This window comes from Columba livia, chromosome 11, assembly GCF_036013475.1.
Source record: "Columba livia isolate bColLiv1 breed racing homer chromosome 11, bColLiv1.pat.W.v2, whole genome shotgun sequence".
Taxonomy (NCBI): Eukaryota; Metazoa; Chordata; class Aves; order Columbiformes; family Columbidae; genus Columba; species Columba livia.
In genome coordinates, this window is record NC_088612.1 from 18,022,121 (window position 1) to 18,043,136 (window position 21,016).

Here is a 21,016-nt window from a genome sequence, read left to right on the forward strand (position 1 = left end):
ATAGTATCAAGAGAAACTATGACAGGGTAGGTATAAAACTGGTCAAGTAGCCATATGCAGAAGGCAGATACCAGTGGTCTCCTCTACTACAAAGGAAAACCATGTTGACAAACAGGGTTTTGCAGGAGTCTGTCACATGCCAGCTCTCTTCAGGGCTTTCACTACTGACCTGCATGATGGAACAAAAAGGAAACTTATTAAATTTGCAGGTAGCATGAGGGTTGAAAGAACTGCAGGTACTTTCAGAAGACAGGATTAGAAGATTTTGATACCTTCAAAAATCACTAGGTTTTTCTCTCAGACAGGAATAATCACCTGTCCAAGAACAAATGTTGGAATACAAAGAACAAATTTTCAAGGACTATTGCTTCACTACACTTGCATGTCAAGGGCTATTGATTCTGCAAGGGACCTGGGGCCTCTTGTTCTTGACCTGATGACAGTAGTGTCTAGGGTCCAAGGCAGACTAGCAGTACGTTGTGTTGGGCAGGCGTGTACTCAGGGCATCGCTTCCCAAGCAGCTTGCAAACAGAATCAATATCAAGCTCAAAAGGGTCCTGAACAGGATCAGAAAACATGAATTCCCACTGCCAGGCTGCTCTTTATCTGTTGCATCACTGTCACCTCATTGCAACTGGCACATTCGCTGTCTCTTCTGAGAAGCGATTTCAGCAGGGAAGGTGTTCCTGGGCCAGCAGCACATCATGCTAATGATGACAGCCAAGCACATACTAGATGTGACCGCTGTGCACACCATACGTGTTTCATGAAGTTGTCCCAACCGCCTTCTCAAGCCCTTCCCATATCCAGCTGCACCTGATTCTACTGTCAAGTGATCTTCCTCTTCCCCTGCTACACCTCATATCATTTCAACCTGTAGTCTCTGCAAGACAAGGACTTCCCATCCCCAGTTGAGTTTGCCACTGAAAGCAAACAAAGCACAGACACCCTGAAAAAAAAAAACAGCCCAGCATATCCAGACATGGCACTTTTTACAGAAAGCCATGGTCAAGCCTCTGCAACAAGCTACATTTCCAGCCTGCAGAGAAGAGACGCAGCCATTCTCCACGTGATTTTGGGCTTTCCCCTCTGACCATGCATGTGGTTTATCTTAGTGTGAGCTGGTAGGGAACCCACCTTGCAGCCCTGGGGACTCTGATGTTCCAGGTAAGTTCATTCCCTGCCAGAATTAGAAAGCAAATTTTCCAAATAAGTGACATTTACTTAAAAGAGTTGCTTTTGGCAGCCAATTGCAGGGAAGACTGCAAAGTAGCAATGGATTGATTTGGCTCCTGGGGAGGTGACTAATGGGAACATGATCCAACAGCTAAGGCAGAGGACTAAACAGCCATGCCCCCCACTGCTGCCTTTGTAGGAAGAGGCTTCCCTTGCATGTAATGAAGGAATCCTTGCACTGTGCTCCCCACGTGCACATCTCCTGGGGGTTAATACAGTATGTTTTTGCCACACGCTCCAAGAACCCAGAAGGGGAAGCAAATGTTTGAGATGAAAGCAAGAGAGCCAGGCTAGGGAAGGAAAGTCAGCATCACGTTTCAGGTTCAGCAGCACCTAGTCAGCTGGCAAAACCTTCTTCACTGCTGCGGATGTGAGCGATGGGTATTGACAAGGCAGATTACACAGAGCATCACCCAGACCATGGGCTTTTAGCACCCTGTGGAGCATGATTGAATGCAGTCTTATCCCTCCAGAATGAAGTCTGAAATAAAGCATTGCATCAGAAATTATAGTGAGACTTGAAGTCATCCCAGGGCAGGTATGTTCATGGTGAGGGGCAAGACAATCTATGCATCAGGAACCTGCACAAATCTAAAGAAAGGTCACAGGAAGAGCCAAAGCAGAAGATGAACTGGCTTGTATTTATTAGCCACCACAAAAGGCAGGAGCAAGATCAAGCCATAAAAGCAAGGCATTAGCATCTCCACAATCAGCATAAATCTGGGAGGATCTGCCATCTCTCTCACCAGTATTTATTGCCGTTTCTCTCCTGAAGGATGGGCTATACACGTACATCTGTACACACTCCTCCGGTCTAAGAGCTTTCACAGCACCTGACAACCTTGGAGCAGTCAGGTGAGGCCCCGCATCCTGCCATCGCATTTCCTCCTTCAGGAGAGCTCGGGCATCATTACTGCACACTTAACACTGCCAAAAAGCCTGTGAAATTTAAAATGGGATTGTCATCGCTTCTGTCATTCACATGGATGCCAGTGCCACAAAGGTGTCCTAGAACTTAGACAAGATCAGCTCACAGCTAAGGGACCACACTGGGAGATGAATGGAAGTTACAGGCTATATAAATTCACCACAAAAAAAAAATTGCACTTTGAGTACTGGAAGCCAGGGGTGAATGGTGCCACTGGCACAGTCAGTTCAGTTCTTAGCTTACGCTTCCTTGCATCCCTTGCTGCCTTTAAGCTACCATATCAGAGCACCTGTGATCCACACTATTAATGCCAGGATCTCAGCTCATCCCAGCCTGAGAACAGTACCACAGCCACAGTTATTCATGCCTTTCATCACCTCTCAGCTAGACCGCAGCAATATGACAGTCCTGCAGCGTGCAAGGAGCTCTAGCTGAAACATGCTCTGCATCCCCGAGCGCTCTGTGATCCACTTACCACAACCACACCAGGCTGGTCCCCTGCCTCATGGCTCCTGATGCAGAAATCCAGGAGAAATCCAACCCAAGGCCTTGGCCCTCATGTCCCTGTAGCCTGAGCAGCAGAGCTAAGGCTGCCTTCCAGGAGGGAGAGCTGGGCTTGGGACTTTTGATCATCGCAGAGCACCACTGTGCCTCACAAGGGCTGATCTCACCCACACACAGCAGACAGTTGTTTGGTTCATTTGGAACAGGATTGGGTATTATTTGGAACAGGAAAGGTATTACAGACATAAAAGGGAGACCTGGGCTCTCCAATGCAAGCAATGACTATCATGGCATGAAGTGACAGAAAAGAGAGAGCATTTGTGCCTCTGCTGAGCTCACACAATTCCCTGACGGCTTAGCTCCCCCATCTGTAAAGACAAGGGCAACTTTGCTCACCTATCAATCTCCCATTTGCATCAGGTAAAAAGAAAAAAGGTCTGGTCCCATGAGGTTCTGATTCACTCTACTGAAGGTTCCTTATTCTTGTAAGACATTTTAATGAGGAGCTGTGGTAAAAAGCAGTCCACCCTGTTTGGATGTACAGGAAGAGATGACTTCCCAAGAAAGGCAGCCTCAACACTTCATCTTGCAGATTCCCAAACATTGCCATAGGCCTTTTCTTCATCTGCCTCTGCCAATTTTCACCATGAGCTGTACTGCTTTATTATCATCTCTCTAAGGTTTCTCCACATGCTCCAAGCTCACCCCAGACTACCAGAACGCCAGCCACTGCAAGCAGAGCACCATTAGCACTGTGGTGCTGTTATTGCTGCTGCCTGGGCTGGAATTAATGCAGCTCAGATACAGCACAGTGAAAAATATTGACTTTCCAGCTAATAAAACCAAATTCCATGAAAGCTACAACTTCAAGCTTCAAAAAAAAAAAATAAAAAAAGCTTCAATGATTCATAAATATTTGAAAGTGCTAGATTGATTGCATCTGGATTACTGCAGCAGAGTGGGCTGAGGTCTGGCTGAGAAGGAGATGGACTAGACAGCTGCTCAGACCTCAATTACATGTATCACCCTGCGCTGCCAGGACTGCACACACCTTCCCAGCCTCAGAGGACAAACACTACACCCCAGTGCTGTTACCTGTGCTGGTGTAGCCCTACGCACTCCAGAACACCCAGCATGCAGGTAGGATGTACCATCCCAGCTGCCGGGACCACAAACACAACAGACCTAACAACTTGTTCTTTCAATTTCTGACTCTGGAATAATTAAAATATATATATATATACATATACACACACACACATATATATATATGCCCATCTTCTTCAGCCACTGCATGCCTGCCAACCAGGTTGTTGGAATTCCCGGAACATACCAAGCAAGACAATTTGGTAGCCCAGCTTTCTCTTCACCCAGCCCAGTTCTCTGGTTTTCATGCCATCCAGCCAAAGAGGAGGGTTTATTTTCCTAACAAATTTTCGAAGGGAAATAAAATCCAGGAAATTATGCAACAAGTTGAGATGATCTACTTTTACTTCACCCCACAGAGAAGCTCCAACTTATCCCACATTAAAGAAAATTAATCTGCTGTCTAATTCCAACATAGAGGAGAGGAAGAAAACTTTTTTGAAATAAACACTTACAACAAATAACTTTGCGTGTTTTGCACACAGCTTTTGCTGCATAAAAGTTGGTTTGCAAAGCCATTTCAAGCTGCCTTTGTCCTCCAAGCCTCTGGAGCTGCATTTGTACATAGGAGAACCTAGCACAAAGTCCTCCCTTGTGAAACCATATATTCAGCTCTTGGAATCAAGAGGAGAAACAGAGGCCTACAGATCTTACCCTGAAACTCAAAACTCTCATTCATTAGCAACTGATGTGAGGACCGAGCCCCAGATGAACTGGAAGAGCCGTGGAACACAAGCATCAGAAGAGATTCCAGGATTCTAAGCGAACCAAGGCAGGCACACGGCACTGAGTCTGATGTCCTACAACTGTGCCTCATCCTTCAGCAGCTGCCAGGTTGGGAAGCACAGATGATGACTGAAGTGCTCCCACGATTTCAGCATTCAGACTCTCTCCTCCATAATCCCCCTCTGTAATCCTGTAAGATAACACAGTGCAGCTCCACACTGTGGCCTCTCCCTTGGTGGGAGTATTAATAACTTCACAGGCTCTGCTGAGGCAGGCTGCAGACATAGCTGGGGCAACACACACTCTGCACCTCCACAAGCCTGGTCTCAGTACTAAGACAAGCAGTAAGGTTCAGCCCATCTCGAGAGGCTGGCAGTGCTCTGTCAAACACGCCAAGAGATCCAGCTTTCCCTGGAAAAACTGTGTCCACCTCCAGATGGAAAGGAATGGGCATGAAAAGCTCAGTGCTCTGAGTCGGGTACCTCCTGTCCGTGGTGGGCACACAGAATGTTGTGCAGATGTGCTGATGGCAAGAACCATCTCACACTAGAAGGGACAAAAAGCCTTTGAGTATCTCCTCCTGATCCTTTATGGGGGTCAAGCGTGCAGAATCTGCCAGCTGCTTGACCACAGACCCTGATAACAAGGAAAACATTTAGCTGCCAGCCTTCTTCAATTTCAAATCTCCACCAAGCTCAAGGCAAAGGGCCTTTTCCTCCCTGGCATTAAAAGCAATGGACACTTCAATACTCAGAACACTGCTTGTTCTGCAATTAGGAAATTAAAGCACCCATTTATTCTACACCACTGAAAAGAAACTGAGGCCCTGAGACAGTGATTCTAGACACAAGATTGGAAAACATTCCTTGCCCGCAAGCTTCCTGGAGGAAGCCTTCCTATCTTCCACATCAGAGTAAAGATAACTTCAACACAATTCATTCTACAGTACCGCTGGCTTCTCCCCAGACATCTAAGAATAGAGTCTGTGTATTTTAATATTGTCCGTAATTAGAAAAGAAACAAGATAATAACTTGAAGTAAATTAATGAACTAGTTATGATTCATAAAAACATCCCTTTCATTCAGCAGGGATGGCATATACACCAGTTTGACTGTCAGTCCTGATGTCAGGAGTTTGAGGGCAGGGCTGCATCTTGGTTCTGTGCATCCGCAGTGCCAGAGCTTGTCCTATACCACAGCTGAGCATCACAGGTACCACAACAGTCAGCAAAGCAGCAAACATGCAGATGTTGCTCTGCCTGGGTTTTCTGTCACAACACTGTGCTTGAGGAGGGAGGGAATGGTCACCTCAGCAAGAGGGGGAGAGGTCCTGGGTAGGGCCACATAACCAACATCACTTGTCTCAAATGCCACCCCCCCTCATTTTCAATGCCTTTTGCCATTCTCAAGCATTCAGTTCTGGACATCCTTCCCACCCAGTTGAGCCGCTTCTCCAACCCCACTGCCTGCACACACATCATTTCTCACCATCATCCGCATCTTCGCTCCCATGTGTGAAATAATTTCTTCTTGTGAAAATCAGAGGTCAAGGTTGAAACTTCAGTTTAAGTAAAAGCCATTTGAAAAAAACCCCGTACTCTGAGTTTGCTCATGTAAATCAATGGCATGCTAGCAGATGTACCAAATATCCCCCAATGTGCATGTGTCAGAGTATTTCTTCCTTCAGAGATCATTATTGGCTCATGACCAAGGTCAGGAGTGAAGTCTAAGACTTTGCTGCTGATATAAAGGAAAGCATCTTTGCAGTGACACAGGCCACAACCTGCCCTGCTAATAGACTCGCAGGAGCTTCATTCCCAGACCTCATCCATCCACTAATTTATAAATAACAAATTGCCATTTTAAAGCTGCTCTCTAGGAAGAGCATCCTGAGCCTTCCCCATCCCTTGGAGAGTGTAAACATAGAGATGAGAAGACTGAAACACACAGTAGATTAAAATCACTGTAACTAAAATCAGCTTCCAAGCCAGAATAAAAGCAAAGCACAATGCCAAAAATCTTCTGGAAAAAAGAAAGGCTTTTTGCAGACAAGGCCTACAATGGGCAGACCTGAGACCAGCCCCCCCCCAGCCACCACAAGGAAGGGCACTCAGTCACCATAGAGACAACGCACAGGCACGATGCTCCTGTCCCCACTTCACAATCTCCATCTCCTCCGAGGCTGTGGAGCAGATGGCAAGCTGTGAGCAAGGGGAAGGAGGGACTGGTGAAATGCTGCATGTAAATAAGACCGCTAAACACTCCTGTTGTGACTTGGCGGCAGCCGGGAAAGGCTATTAAGGGGCTGCTGCAGGCAAACGGTTAGCCAGCAGTAATGAGCTGGCTATGAGTGACTGATTCCACGTCAAGGTTGGGCGGTATCGATCAGAAATGTACGGCTGCAGTCCTGCCACGTCAGAAAAGATGCAGGCTGATGGATCGCCTGCATGGCCCACATCACCAGGGAAAGATAAGGGAGGACAGTGTCCCCAGAGAGACCAGGACAGCACCGGGACTCTGGACAGGAGCCATCCCAAGCGCCAAGCTTCTACCTGTTTCCAGAAGCAAATGAAGATATTCCTTTGTCTGCTGTCGTGATGCCCTCAAGAGCATCTTTTCATCACTAATTTCTATCTGGGTCTGGAAGCAGAGAACAGGGATAACTATCTTACGTGATTCACACCAGAGCAGCCACAGTCCTGTTGGAGACCCCTCCCCACTGACAGCAAAGGGAAGGTGACGAGGCCTTGACAGATTAGGGCTGCAAAGGGCAGCCTGAGTGCACATGGCAACTGTCCCTTGGAGGAAAGGAATATCCCCCACTCCTGGTGCCAACCAGTGCACCATATCCCAGCTCAGCCTGCAGGGTCTGGGGGTTTGGGAGGAAAGATCTGCCCATCATGAGACCAGTCACCAATAGTTATGGATTTCTCTGGGTCTTTGCTCCTCCACCCCTCCTTAACTCACACCATTATACAGCCTAAAAAGACTAGTGATAGTCACAGCTCAAATCCTCTATTTAAAGGCTGCCTTGAGGACTAGAAGTTAATTTTAAAACTAACTGACCTAAGCTCTCTGCCATTACCACCTCAGGAGGAGTCTGGAAGGGTGGGGGTACTCCTAATACATGTCTAGAGAGCATGTGTTTTACCTCCCAGCTCTTATTTCTCATTATTAATGTCAAGGGGTTTTAACAAAATTTGTCTTGGTCAATTAACTCAGACAGGGATGCTTGTAACATTCCAAATAAAGCCAGCCACATCCTGCGCTCAGAAAGATGAGCGAGTGCGGCTCAGGAAACAAGGGAATGACAAGGGCAAGGCATGACTCACATCCACCCTGCTCCGGTATCCCGGAGAACAACCCACCCCGCCAACAGGCTCCTGCCTTTCCCACAGGTTCTCTTTGCTCTCCTGCAAACTGAGGCCAACACCTGCCTGTGGTAGAAAAACAAAAGCCCATTTAGAAGAATATTTGCTCAGTGGGTCCAAAAGCATACTGCGAGTCACACAGAAGCTTGCGATAGCGTCGTTGCAGACTAATAATAGAAAGAGGGGTCCCTTTTCGTAGGAAGGTGTTACTTTTGCATCAAAATATCTCCGAGTTTGATTTTTATCAAATTCAATCACAGTGCACTGCAGTTTAAGGTACAGTCAGACCATGGCTGAGAGAGTCCACCCAGCACCCATGCAGTTACGTAAAAATCACCTTGTGGAAGCTGAGGCCAATGCCCTCCTTTTTCAGTAGTTGTTAGTACTCCACAGTGGGTCACTTCATGTGGTTTTCCTTGCCAGGATGGCCACTGCTGTTGATTTGGAAGGCAGTGACCGGTTGGCACCTAAGAGAGATGCAGGCACAGCTGTATGAATTCTCAAGTGCTGAATGAGCCCAATTCCCCTCCCAGAAGTGCTTTACACTGGCCCCAGCCAAAAAATGTTTTCTGTATCAAAGCATTCAGCTCTCAGTCTAAAGTACGTTGTATCCAAGAGAGAGGATCAGTTTCATGGAAGTCTAGTAAAAAAGTAATTTCAAACTGCTTCATACATCCAAAACAAAGTGTTTTGACCATCAAAACTTCATCTCCGGGCTGAAAAAATCCTTTTACCCAACTCGGCTCAAATTCAGGGTGCTCACAGAAGCTGTACTTTCACATAAATAGAAGTCATCGTACAAATAGAGAGGAAGGATTTTCGAAAGCCACCATCTGAACTCACCACTTTTCCCAAGGAACACGTTCACAAGTATATTTTTTGCTACAGGAATTACAGCACATGTCATTTCCAACAAGAACAGGCACAGGACTCACTAACATCTCAAAATCTGAAATATGGACAGAGCAGGCACAAACCAGTGGGTGCCTGGAGCAAGAATTGCCTCCAGCCTCCCTGCAGCCCTTCCTCATCAAGTCAACTGCTAATGAAGAGCTTGTAACAATTGGTCTGAGGGGACCGGCCCCCACGCGCTGCGTGGGCAGGGCAGACGTGGCTGCAGACTGTCACCCGGGCTGCCAGATGCAAGCAGACCAGGAGACAGAAGGCTCCAGCAAGCACCGAGACCTGCGAGGGATGGGGCTTGCGTGGAGAAAAGCAAAGACCAGGAGAGAGCCCAGCCCTGCCCTGAGCAGCTGTTTGGAGCGAGAGCTTATTCACACTGCCACCACGATTTCATTTTCCAAGCGATGGAAATAAGGATGCTCTACACATTTTGGTTTTAGGCCAGAGCTCACCTAAAACCTGCATCTCAGCAGATATCAGCTCTTAGCAGCCATGGAGTAGAAATCCCAGGGCATACTGCTTTTGCCCATGCAAAGCCTGCTAAAATTCCCCACATAACCACTGTTTTTTCATTCCAGCCTCTCCAGCAGCTCATTCCTGCCCTCACAATACAGATCACGACATGCTTGCACACCTCTGCCGTGCTGGTACAGCTATGGGAGCTGTGTTTTACAGCCAGACTATTTCAGTGATGAAACACTGAGCGAAGCCTCATAAACAGCTCTGTCAGTGTAACTAAGGGAGCCACGTAGGACCCTCTCAAGCCATCTTCAAAACAAACCACCACAGGCACACATCCCTGCTCAAAAGACATCAGTGTGTGCTCACTTTTTAAGGGTTACTGAGCCCAGCAGTATTTCAGCTGATATACCAAGGCTCCCTTCTCACTTTGCACTGCTCACACCTGCAGACTCACGTGGAAGCACCATGGATGACATCTGGTGCTTCTTCCTGACACAAGATACCTCACCCATGCTTGTCCTTTGCAGCCAGGGCCACTTCCATGACACCTCACACAAAGAACCACCCTGCAGGCAAGCGAATTTTCAAGCCATACTGGTAAGAGGGCATCCCTTTATCTGTACTGGAACATGTGCAAAACCATAGCCCACAAAATAAAAAATGCCAGTCTCTGACCCAGGAGCGCAGAAAGATTTACAACACAAACTACAACTTGAAGAAAAGCAAGACTGGTTTCTACTAGTTCTTGGAACCTGACTGGACATTTGTAGTTCCCCCACAGAGGAGGTGGGAATTGCATAGGGCAGAACAGCCCATGAGTTGTTGCTGCTGCACAGACATAGAATCAAAGTTCAGAAACACCTGAAGAAGGTTGACTGCCCATCCAGTAGCCCAAGAGTTTTCAGAATAACATTTTAGTAGCAAACCTTGCTTTGGGCTGTCCCTGGCTAGACGGCAGCCAGGTCTCCAACTCCATCCAGCCAACACAATCCGTGTAACCGGGGGCACAGCATCGCATTCTGTGACCCCCAGAGCCAAAGGGCCAGCACAGCCCCCCCGACCCAGCAACACAGACAGGCGCTGCCCCACACCAGCACAGGTTCCTGTCTGCCAGTGTCAAGTGCTGCAGAACAGGCAGGATCAATAACACACTCCTGCAAAACCTGCGCTGCACTGAGGTCACCGGTTTGACACTAGAAGTAAAACTGACCTCATCGATTTTCATTTTCCAAGCAAAGGCAGCGAGCTGGGAGGAGACTAGTAGTGCCAAAAGCAAAAGACTAATTTGCTGGGGGTTTTCTGTTTTTAATTATTTTACATTTAATATCCATGTTCTTGGTCCCACAGAGATTTAAGATTTCCCTGGGCCTGCACATTTGAGTGAGGTTGTGCACGCACTCGAGCGAGTGTGGGATCTAAGCCCAAGTTGTTACTAAGTAAGCAAATTTGCTTAATAGGATTTTTAATTTACCATTATCCCTTTAAAAATGTATTTGTTCTCTGCTAAATAGTAATAAATTAGCCTAACAGCAATCATTTATATTTCTTTAGCATCTTGGAGCCATCTCAATACATTTTACCAACCACAGCAATCCAATAAGGCTAAATCAGCTGACATGTAGATATCACAAGGTCTGCTTAGAAGATAGGGTCTTTACAACAGAAAGCCTGGAGTTTTCACCAACTCACTGAAAAGTGTATTTATAACTTCAAGTGGGAGGGGAGATGCACAGGAGCTCTGCAAGAAGAGTTTAATCTGTTGAAAGGAAGAAATATTTGAGCAGATTTTTCTGCTCTGCCCACCCTGCCATCACATGTCGGTAAACTGAGAAGCACGCAGCAAGCCCAGCCCTTTCAGAGAGGCTGGCACAGCCTCCTGCACGCCTGAGCTTTGGCATACGGGGACTCCGAGCTGGGCTGCTTGTGCCAGTGCCACCAATTGTCCCCCACCCCACGCTATACCAGATCATCCCAGCGCCAGAGACGTAAAAAAGCCCAACAAGGACCAACCCTGGAGAGACCTGTGTGTTTTACAGGGACTACAAAGCTTTCATCGTGGGGCTTGCCTGCTTCCCAGAGCTCCTTCCCCAAACCCAGAAGGGTATTATGCCCTGAGAAGAGGTGACAGATGCTAACCAGGCAAGCATCTCCAAACTGTAGTACTATACCTTCTAGATTTTGGCACCCCTTCTCTCCACCATAACCCACAGCACATATCATGATGCCTTTCTCTCCCAACACCATCCTCAGAGCAGCACTGTTGCAAAGGCAGGGAGGGGAAAGAACAGCAATGTCCGAAGAGGCAGAGAGGCTTATCCAGGGAGATGCAGGGCCAACATGCTGCCTCTCCCCAGAACAACCACATCCCAGCCACACTGTCCTCCCCTCTCTCCACCAAACCGAGCTGTTCATTTGAGCGTAGCTGGATGGTAATGAAGCACTCAGTGCAAACAGATTTTTTTGTTCCGCCTGGCCGTGGACTGCTGGAGAGAGGGGTCATTAGGTATGCATCGCCAGCACGCAGCCCTTCCCTCATTAGCAGGCCACTCGTCTACTCCAGCCACCTACATTATTGGTTCAAAAGCGTGTGCCCAGCCATTATTGCCCTCACTAGAAACTCAGCCTAATTGGCTTAGGAGAAGTACAGGTTAAGAGCATGAACAGCTCGGTAGCTAACACGGTTTTGCCAAGTCATGATTTTATGAGTTCAGGGAATTGTGTAGCCTCAGGTCCTGGAGTCTTAGGCACTGTACTTAACCTCCCTTTCTGAATCAACTGAAGAAGATGGGATGCTTCTAAATTCTTATGGCTATAGGAAGGGAAGAGCTGGACCTCAAAGGGCTATAAGCCAGATAGAAAAAGCTTGCTTTTTTCCCCACCCCCTCTTTATTCTTTGAGTCGCACAATTTGGAGGCCATTTCCCAAGAAACATTTGGTAATACAACCTCCAGTAATGCGGAAAAAACAGGCACGCTTTGCTCCTCAGAACCCAGGAAGCGGCTGGTCCCATATGGTTTGTTTTCTCTGTCCTCCCAAGCCAGGCACAGGCAGAACTCTCCTCAAGGCCAAGCCACCCCTGCCCAGGGCACCAGCCAGCACAGCTCGTGCAGCCCCTCATCCCGCACCCACCAGCCTGGCCCTCTCTACCACCACAATCCAACTGCACATTCGAAGGGGAGGGAAGGAAAGAGGGCTGGGAGAGCCGTCCTCTTCTCCAGCCACAACCACCACCAACCACATCCAACAAAGCATATCTTTAATTCTTGAGTTTTTCCCACTCAAATCACTCACCGCTCATGGTCTTTCTCAGGCTTCAGCAGAAGTTTCTCTCCCCTGAAGCTGAAACAACATCCCAGAATTGCCCTCAAATTTCTCCGTGCTTGCACACCTCTCCCCAGTGACCAGAGTATCTCACCCTCACCTCTTTTGGTCAAAGGGACTTCTTATTTCTCATTAGTAGTTCCAGCTGCTGCAATGTTCACCTGGCATCAGGTTTCTTTGCTATTCCTCCCTGCAGGTGCTTGCAATTATCTCAGGGCTAAGAAAGAGACATTATTGGTGAGCTGCACCCACCCTGGCCTTCTTGCCACTTGAAACTTCTGTACTACCACATCTCTAGTTTCGGCTGCACCCTCATTTCCAAGGCTAGGGGAGGACTAGATTTCAGCCTTGCAACCCAAAGTCACAGAACTGGTGTGGTTTGCCCAGTTTTCTGTGATCCGTACTCTGAGCAGACACTCGACTGCGTGTTAGGGGTTTGTCTGAACCTTCAGCACAAGTCATGGCTTAGCTGATGTGGTGAGAACTTAAGCAGACTAGAATGGATGGGAAAACCAGTACTGTCAAGCCCACCTTGCAGCCTAATTCCATGGCAGGAGACACAGAAAACTCCAAAAGGGAAAATGGCTCCAGAAGTTGCATCTGATGTGGTACAGCCCGTGACCACACATGCAATGACTTTCCAAATGGTGCACACGCGTCCAGCTGGACGTGGTAGGATTGCAACCAGAGCTATAAAAACACAAAAGGGAAAGCTTTAGGAATAAGTCAACTTGTATCATTCTGATAAAATTCCTTGCAAATTGCTAGAAGAAATGTAATTCTTTACATTGACGTATGAGACAGAAGAGTTATGTGTTTGATATTCTTTGATAGCATCACTCATGCAAGCTTCCCTATACATCTTACAGTAACAGATGCCTCATTCTCTGGATAAAGACCAATATATAATACAGACCCTGCCAGTCTTACTAGAGCAGAACAGAAGATTTTCATCAAAGCACTGCTTTCCACCAAAAAAAAAAAAAATTAATCAATTTTCATTTAAATCAACACATTTCAGAAAATATTAATGTCACATAGACTGTTCAATAGTCTTTCAATTTTTAAAAATGAAACAAAGCATTTTGCTAAGTCTAAAACACCTTGCTCAAAATGAGTTTTCCAAACAAAATCGTTGTGGTTGTATTTTAAAAATACCGGCAAGCTGCAAAGGCTGAAAGAGAAATGAAATGTTTAATTTTGGAAGAACATATGCTTCATCAGAATTTTTAACATTCGTTTCAGAGTCGAAGGAAAAACTGATGCCGCACACTTTATTGTCAAAAGGAAAACTCACTTTTTTTCCCCAGTCCTAATATTTATCACTGCTGTTCAGCGTTAACAAAATGCAGAAATCCTTTTCATTTCCCATGCAAATGCTGGGAGCAGATTTCTGTTAAATAGCTGCTGTGCTCTACCCCAGAGGCAGCTGCTTTTCAGCCCTCTGCAAATCCCCCATGTCACACGCGACAGGTTTGGCTCTGGAGGTGACAGCAGCTCCTGTCATGACTGGCCAGAGCTGTGAGCAATAGATCAGCGTTCCTGTCGCACTCGCTGTCAGTGCCCGGCCGTTAGCGGGCAAAGCGATGAATCCGCTGGGACCAAATTAATTGAATCCTAATCCTACAGGCATCCTCTAGAGACAGGAGTTGGACACAGCAATCCGTGCCTTTGGCACAGGAGTGCAGCTTTTGTTTAAAAGTACCTCTAGCCTAGAATATGTTTAAAAGTGATTAGCAACTGACATGCAAAAAAAAATATGACAGAAAGCTTCATTATGCATTAAAATTCCAATCTATGGTTAGGATATCTCCTCTGCTCTCCGTTCACCCTGACTGGGAGAGACCAGGGAAAGGGGCAACGTGGGCCTGGGTGTGTGTGAAGATGCTCTGCGCTGACAGGGCAAGAGCAAGCAGCAAATGTCCTTCCCATCTCCCGTCCAAAAAATGGTCCCTGGAACGAAAAGCACCGATGAGTGATTAGTGCCTGTGTACATGAGCAGGGCTGAGGCATCCATCAGGCTCACCCAGCCAGGGGATGGAGACGGGGACCCCTCTGCCAGCGGAGAGACACAAATCCACACTGGATTCAGCACAAACACCTCCAGCTTTCTCACTGGAGGAACAGGCAAAAGGTTTTGCTGTTCATGTCCCAGTGAGCACCAGAGTTAAAGGGCATTTTGGAGAAAGCATGTGGAAAGGGGAACACTTAAAATGAAGCTCACATAAGAAATCCTTCCCTGTCCATGTCATTACCTTGTCGATCGTGAAAACTCTCAGTTGTTCCAGGACAGAGGGGTGGGTAAGCGTGCGATACCCCCATTTCAAATGCTCCTGTCTCAAATAAGTGTGCTGCAGATGTACCTGCAGGCCCTACAGAATGGGGCAGCTCCTCCCAGAAAATGGGGAGTGCCTGAACTCGGGAAGACTGTCAGGCTGTCCCAGCCAGCTGGAGGGTTTTTAATGCTGCTCCTAACCCCAGCCAGGCTGACTGTACAGGCAGGTGTACAGCTGGCACAACCACAGAGTCTCACGAGGGTTTTGCCTGTTCCCCAGGTTACTCACACCCCAACAAGCTGAAGGGTCGGAAAGGACTGACAATGTTTGCCCCAAGCAACACTGCAACTTTCTCTATTCCTAACACCTCTGAGAAAAGAAAGAATCCTGTTCCAGTCCTTACACAACTGTCCCCAAACAGTGCACATCCTGCCAAGATCTGGGCATTTCTGTCTCTTCTGACAGTGCCTGTATCCTTCAGAGAGTCACAAAAGCAAGCAGCAGGCTCTGCGGGCAGAGGCAGGAGCTTTGCTCTCAGCAGCTGGTGGCACACACCAGCCCACGAGCCCAAATATTCCAAGCAGCCTGTCTGAAGGCACTGGGATTCGCATGTCTCAGCAGCAATGGGGGTCCCCAAAACATCCTTGCATTAGGCTTGGTCTCAGGGGATGAAGAGTTTCTGAGTCATTTCACAGCCTTCAAACATGGGGTTTGTGCACTGCGTTATAAAGAGATAGGGAAAGAAGCCTTGAAAACATCGGGTTTTTTCATCTTTTAGCGAGGTGGCATGGGAAGGGGTGAGGATCATGTGCCTCAGTGGTGGAGCAATTCATGAGGCCCACAAGCTTCCCTGAAAGGAGGCAAGGCAGTCCTAGAGAGATCAATCGCAATTTTATCTACCCTTTTCAAGTTCTCATTTCTTTTTATCCTGTACCACCAGATAAAAATCTCTGTCTCAAACATGAGTAAGGAGATAGAGCTTTATTATACTATTCCAAAAACATAAGACGCTGTATGCTTTGCCCTTTTATGAGTTCACTTTGCTGGCACTCCCCTCTTTGCCCCCCCAAATCTCTTCCCTTTAATATTTTTTCTCTCCAAATCAGAACAACAGGCACAAAACTAATTATGTGATATTTCAGATCCGTGTTGTGTTAATGGCACCAGATCGTGTGTGACATTTCCGACTTGTTAGACTATTATTCTCGCTTATTGTTATCTCTGCCTCTCTGAATACAGGCTCAGGGCTTTATATCCCCCCATGCACCAGGCTCCCACCCCCTCCTTCCCTCTCTTGTTCTCATTTATCAGCCTGGGAGGATCTGTGGAATACTAAACCGGGCCATGTTGGATTGCTCTGCTCATTGTGGGCCCTGGTGGAAGGTAGAAATGGTAGAGCAGAGAAAGGCAGGGAAAAGCAAGTACCAGCAGGGACTCATGGGAAGAAGCCACCACAGCAAGAGTCAGCCTGGGGGAATCACTCTGACTTTAGGTGGAGTTGTGTCAGGCTATGAGAAGATGTCCACTCCTCAGGTGACCTTCCCGTGATGGCTGGCCATCTCACCCAGCTTGTATTCTCCAGGAATGGACAGGAATAGGTGAAGAACCCTTCTGATGTAGCTTCATCTCCCAAATGCCTTGTTTGAAATGCCAAAACTCTTTCTTCTGCTGAAACCTGTAGGTCTGGCCTTAGGTTGTGAAGGCAGCACACTTAAACCGGCCTTGAGTCCCTGGGCTGCCTCACAGAAGTGATAGCTAGTGAGTCACATCACACCTAGAGCCTCTGTTGCTGACCATAAACCCAAAGAGACGTCCTTTAACAAGGTCCAAAAGCATGAATAGCCCAGTGAACATCAGCTGCTTTGCAGCTGCAGCGGGAGGCAGAACAAATGGCAGGATCTAATAAAGGGGTGCTGCTGCCACCACATGCCTACCAGGCAAATATCTGCAATGCCACCTCAGGGACAGGACTTCCTAAGGGAATACCACAGAGCAACTGTTGCCCCTTTAGGGGTAGTTCATGTTTCCAGGAGAATATGCCATCATTTTACATAGTTTTAGCTGCTCCTTTACCTGCCTGAAGAGCTCCAGTATCCCTTGGACTACTGAAGGTATTGGCCCAAATGCTGCCATCATTTTGTTTCACTTCCTGAATAATTGCACTCCTGGGTCTCTTTAGTCACACAAATACAGCAGCTGATTTGTCTCCACGCAGCGCTCGTTGGGACAGAGAGTGCCAAGTTCTTCTCATTGATACAGGCAGAGGCAGCGTAATCATGAGATCACTGAGACTACAGGGAGAAGACTATGAGGGTCCTCCTGCCTCCACTCCTGCTTGCTGAGGCTTCCCAGCCTGCCACAGATCACTTTTCTCTCTCCCACACCCCCTCGCTCCCTTCCAACCTCACCCTTGCTCCTGCTCCCTGCCGTGATGATGCTGCGCTGCTAGTGAGCGCTCCGGAAAAAGCCCACATGCCTGGCTCCAACTGGTGGGTCTCCGAAACTCCTACTCTGCAAACCCATCTCAGGAGAAATCTATATTGGTCACTAGAACAGGGCCAGGGCACAGGCTTCAAACACTGTGTCATGGCCATCCAAACCGTTTAACTGTTCACACGCTCCCCAGCCTGTGATAGCCAGCACTCTCGCAGACCATCCTGGGCACGGTTTGGGGGATGGCACGAGCCAGGGACTGTCACCAGTGAACTGCATGGGAGAGGCCAAAGTTCAGTTGTATCAGCACAAACCATACCACATCACACCCCCCAGGACCACAGACTGGATCCTGGCTCGTTATACTTACTGGAACAGATACAGCCTTGGTACAAATGAGCTTCAGAGAGGAGCCCTTGCCAGGAATATAATCTTCAGCTTTGTTCCTCTAGGGCTCAGTCCAGGAAGAGTTTGCAAATCATGTACTGCTCCCTCCATGCCAAGGAGCCGGGGGGAGGGGTGCAATATAAAAACCTGAATATTCAGGGTAAATTGCTTTGTACAGCTCTGAGCCTCTGTCTTGGTTTAAGCCCCTCCCAACCCTGACACCACCAGCAGGGCTGGAAGTCACTCTGGCTCCCCACCACAGGAACCCTTATGAGGGAAATCGCAGGGCTCTGCAAGTTCCCATACAGGACTAGGCTGTCTGTACCAATCTGTGGGTTGTAGGCTATTTAGCAGACACACACACAGACCTGAAATAAACTTCAGCTGAGAACAGGCTGGGAACAGGCTGCTTCCAAAAGCACCTGCAGGGATCTGCTGCAGGAACAGCAACACCTCCTGCCCAGAGACACTCTGGCTGCCCTTCTGGTCCATAACCCACTGAAATGCTGGCTCTGAGCAGCTCCAGGTTCAGCCCCATGACTCCATTTCTGTGTGCTCTCCACCTCTGGCCTAAAAAGAGGGACTCATAGGAAACTGATACCAATGAGATGGAGAGTGAGCTGGCCTTGGGGCATCCCCAGCCCTTTCACAGTGGGGTCACTCTCCTGCTTTAGCCTCTTACACCCCCTACCCAAGCACCCATCTGTGCACTCTGCTTGCTGCCAGAACACTCTGCACTGTATCCCTGGTCCCCATGTCACCGCTTCTCACTGGAACAGCTGCAGCAGCTGCAGCGCAACATGCTCCACAACTTGTTAAGGGGGATGGGAGGAGGAACGGCAAGACACAAATAAATAAAATAAAATATGTCTAGCTTAATCCTTTTATCACTATACTTCTTTCAGTCGTTTACAGAGATAATAATCGCCCAGGCTCTGCAGGCAGCACTGATGGAAGCAAGCACAGAAATCTCGTGGCAGCACCCTGCTCTCTCATCTGCTGTCACTTGGGTGTGAGGCAAGAAAACAAAACCTTGAAGAGGGCTAAGCCAGGAGCCAGCCCCAGCACGGCTGGTCCTGAGGTGAGCATGGCAGGGGCCAGCAGCACACAGAACAGGGAAAAACGTGGGAAAAGAGGGAGAATCATGAGAAAAGCTATAGAAAAAGGAAAAATGCAGAGAGAGGGAACAAGGTAAAAGAGCACAATGGTAACAAGGAACACCGTGAGAGATGGAAGAGACAATACGGTGAAAAGCAAAGCATAAGTTTAAAGTCTGTCAGTAAAATGCAGCTTTCCTTGGAGACTGACCAAAGGTCAAACTGCTGGTCCACATCAAGGCCTGGAAGCTCTGCCCAGGGCTCCCGGCTGCTCTGCCCCAGGGCGCAGGAACATCTGGAGCAATTCAGATTCCCCGTGACCCCAGTGGGGACAACGCTCCTCTGGGAGGGACCAGGTATCCTGATGGTCACCAGGGTCTCTGCTACATTCAACAAGGAAGCAGAAGAGAAAAATGTCCCTCTGGGCAAGGGTAAGAGAATCACAGCAGGTTCTTCATGGGCAAAAGTGGGCTTTGAGCTGACACTGGCCAAAAGCCACCCAAACAAGGTGGCAGAAAGAGCTCAGCATGTGCAGTCCTCTCAGCACATGTTGGCTCAAATGCTCCCACATAAAATGGCAGCTGTCTCTTCAGTAAACAGATGCCTTCATTGCTTTAAAGGGCAGTGGATCAAGGTAATCTTTTCCCAAGAGTTAGCCATCTCTTTCTTTTTCCTTCAGGCTTACTAATATGGGACATCACTTCACTGGCTCCTCAACACACCTCTTCCAGATGCATTGATTCCGTGAACCCCATTTTTCCCATGTTCTTCCCACCCCAGAGAGGCTCCTACCAGTGCCCCACCTCGCTGGGCACCAGCCAGGCCGGCCGTCTGCAGCACCCAGGAGAATGGACTCTTCATCCAGAAACATCAAGTACCTCTGGGTGTGATTTTTAATTTCCTGCAACACTAAGATCTATGATGCAGTGGCAGGAAAACAACACTGTTACTATTTAACTTGGTTTTATCCTGCCCTAAGCTGTCACCACTGCAAGGCTTAGGGAGCTGTGCCTGTAAGGACTGCACAAGTCTTGAAGCAAGATCCCTGCATGCAGGTCACTGGCTCCTGCTGGGGTCCCCATGCATCAGCTGGGCCATGGGGAAGCTGCCTCTGGCTTCTCTCAAGCTGAAAAGCTTCCTGGGAAGGTCACACTGAGATTTCCCAGGTAATCCTTGCTGAACACCGTGAGTTTTAGTCTCTTTGCTTCCTTCAGGCCCCTTTCGTGAGCCCAGGCAACGGCAAACCTGAAGCAGTGGCCCCTCCACACATCCTGAGCAGATCTATGTGCCTGGAGAACGCTTTCTAAGTAAAAAGTGCCCACGCTTTATTCTGCCTGTCCCCACAGAGGGAGGCAGAGCCCTGGGGGGGACACAGGAGGAAGCAGAGCTGTTTGATTCAATGTGTTCTACCTGCGACTATCGTCAGTGCTGAGAGCATGCCATGGAACCAAAGAACGGTTGAAAAACAAGCAAAAAGCAAATCCCCAGAGAGCAGCTTTCCTGCTCCTGGCAAGGACATTCAGTTGCTCCCCAAATGTCACCTCTTCCTCGGCCCTCAGGTCCCTTGGGCTGTGCTCCTGATTTTATTTCCCAGCTCAGTGAGGAGGTCATACGGATGGGTTTGGGAAGAAGGCAGCAGGGGGAAGCTGCTCTGGCTGGATCTGTCCCTTGCCCAGCACGCTACCTGCCCTGCTTCTCGGTCCAATGCCAGGAGGGTGACACACAGCCGTGTCATGTTTCCACTGTGCATTTCCAGGGGACCCTTGTAAAATCTGACCTTCCTGCTACAAACCTGTGGCTGATTGCTGAGTAAGTCATTTCCTTCCAGGTAATTTAGCAGGGATTGTCGACAGAGCTGCAGTTTGTCTGGATTAGAAGAATTCATCAGGCAGCGGCATGGCCCACCTGCCTGTCTCCTCTCATTCCCGTCTCCGCAGCCATTCCCTCCTCGCTGTCCCCAGCAGTCCTGCCACTTTTCTCCCTAGACAGCCCCGAGTTTTCAGAAGAGGAAGAAGTCAGCCAGGGAATGAGGTGCTGGGCTGCCTCTGCTCTTTTCTTTCCCTGTCATAAAGCTCTCAGGGCCAGCTCTGCAGTCAGAGGAATATTATCTCTCCATGCTGCTGTTAATCTCTTTATGGCATCATTTGACCCTTTCTAACATCCATTGATTTTTGAACTACCCTTTACAGCAACTCTTTAGGTCCCTTTGGTCTAAATTACTAAACA

The 21,016-nt window shown here is 48.2% G+C and overlaps 1 protein-coding gene across 5 annotated transcripts in view; it reads right to left on the reverse strand.

Moving 5' to 3' along the window:
• The window catches only part of HMG20A (high mobility group 20A), a 170,748-nt gene that overhangs the window by 34,519 nt on the left and 115,213 nt on the right, over positions 1-21,016 (reverse strand). For 2 of the 5 annotated variants that reach the window (XR_010475279.1, XR_010475278.1), the window contains one exon: positions 8,249-8,378. The exons of the other annotated variants lie outside the window; for them this stretch is intronic. The gene's annotated coding sequence lies outside the window, so the exon portion shown is untranslated. The remainder of the gene's footprint in view (positions 1-8,248; positions 8,379-21,016) is intronic. 5 annotated transcript variants of the gene reach the window in all.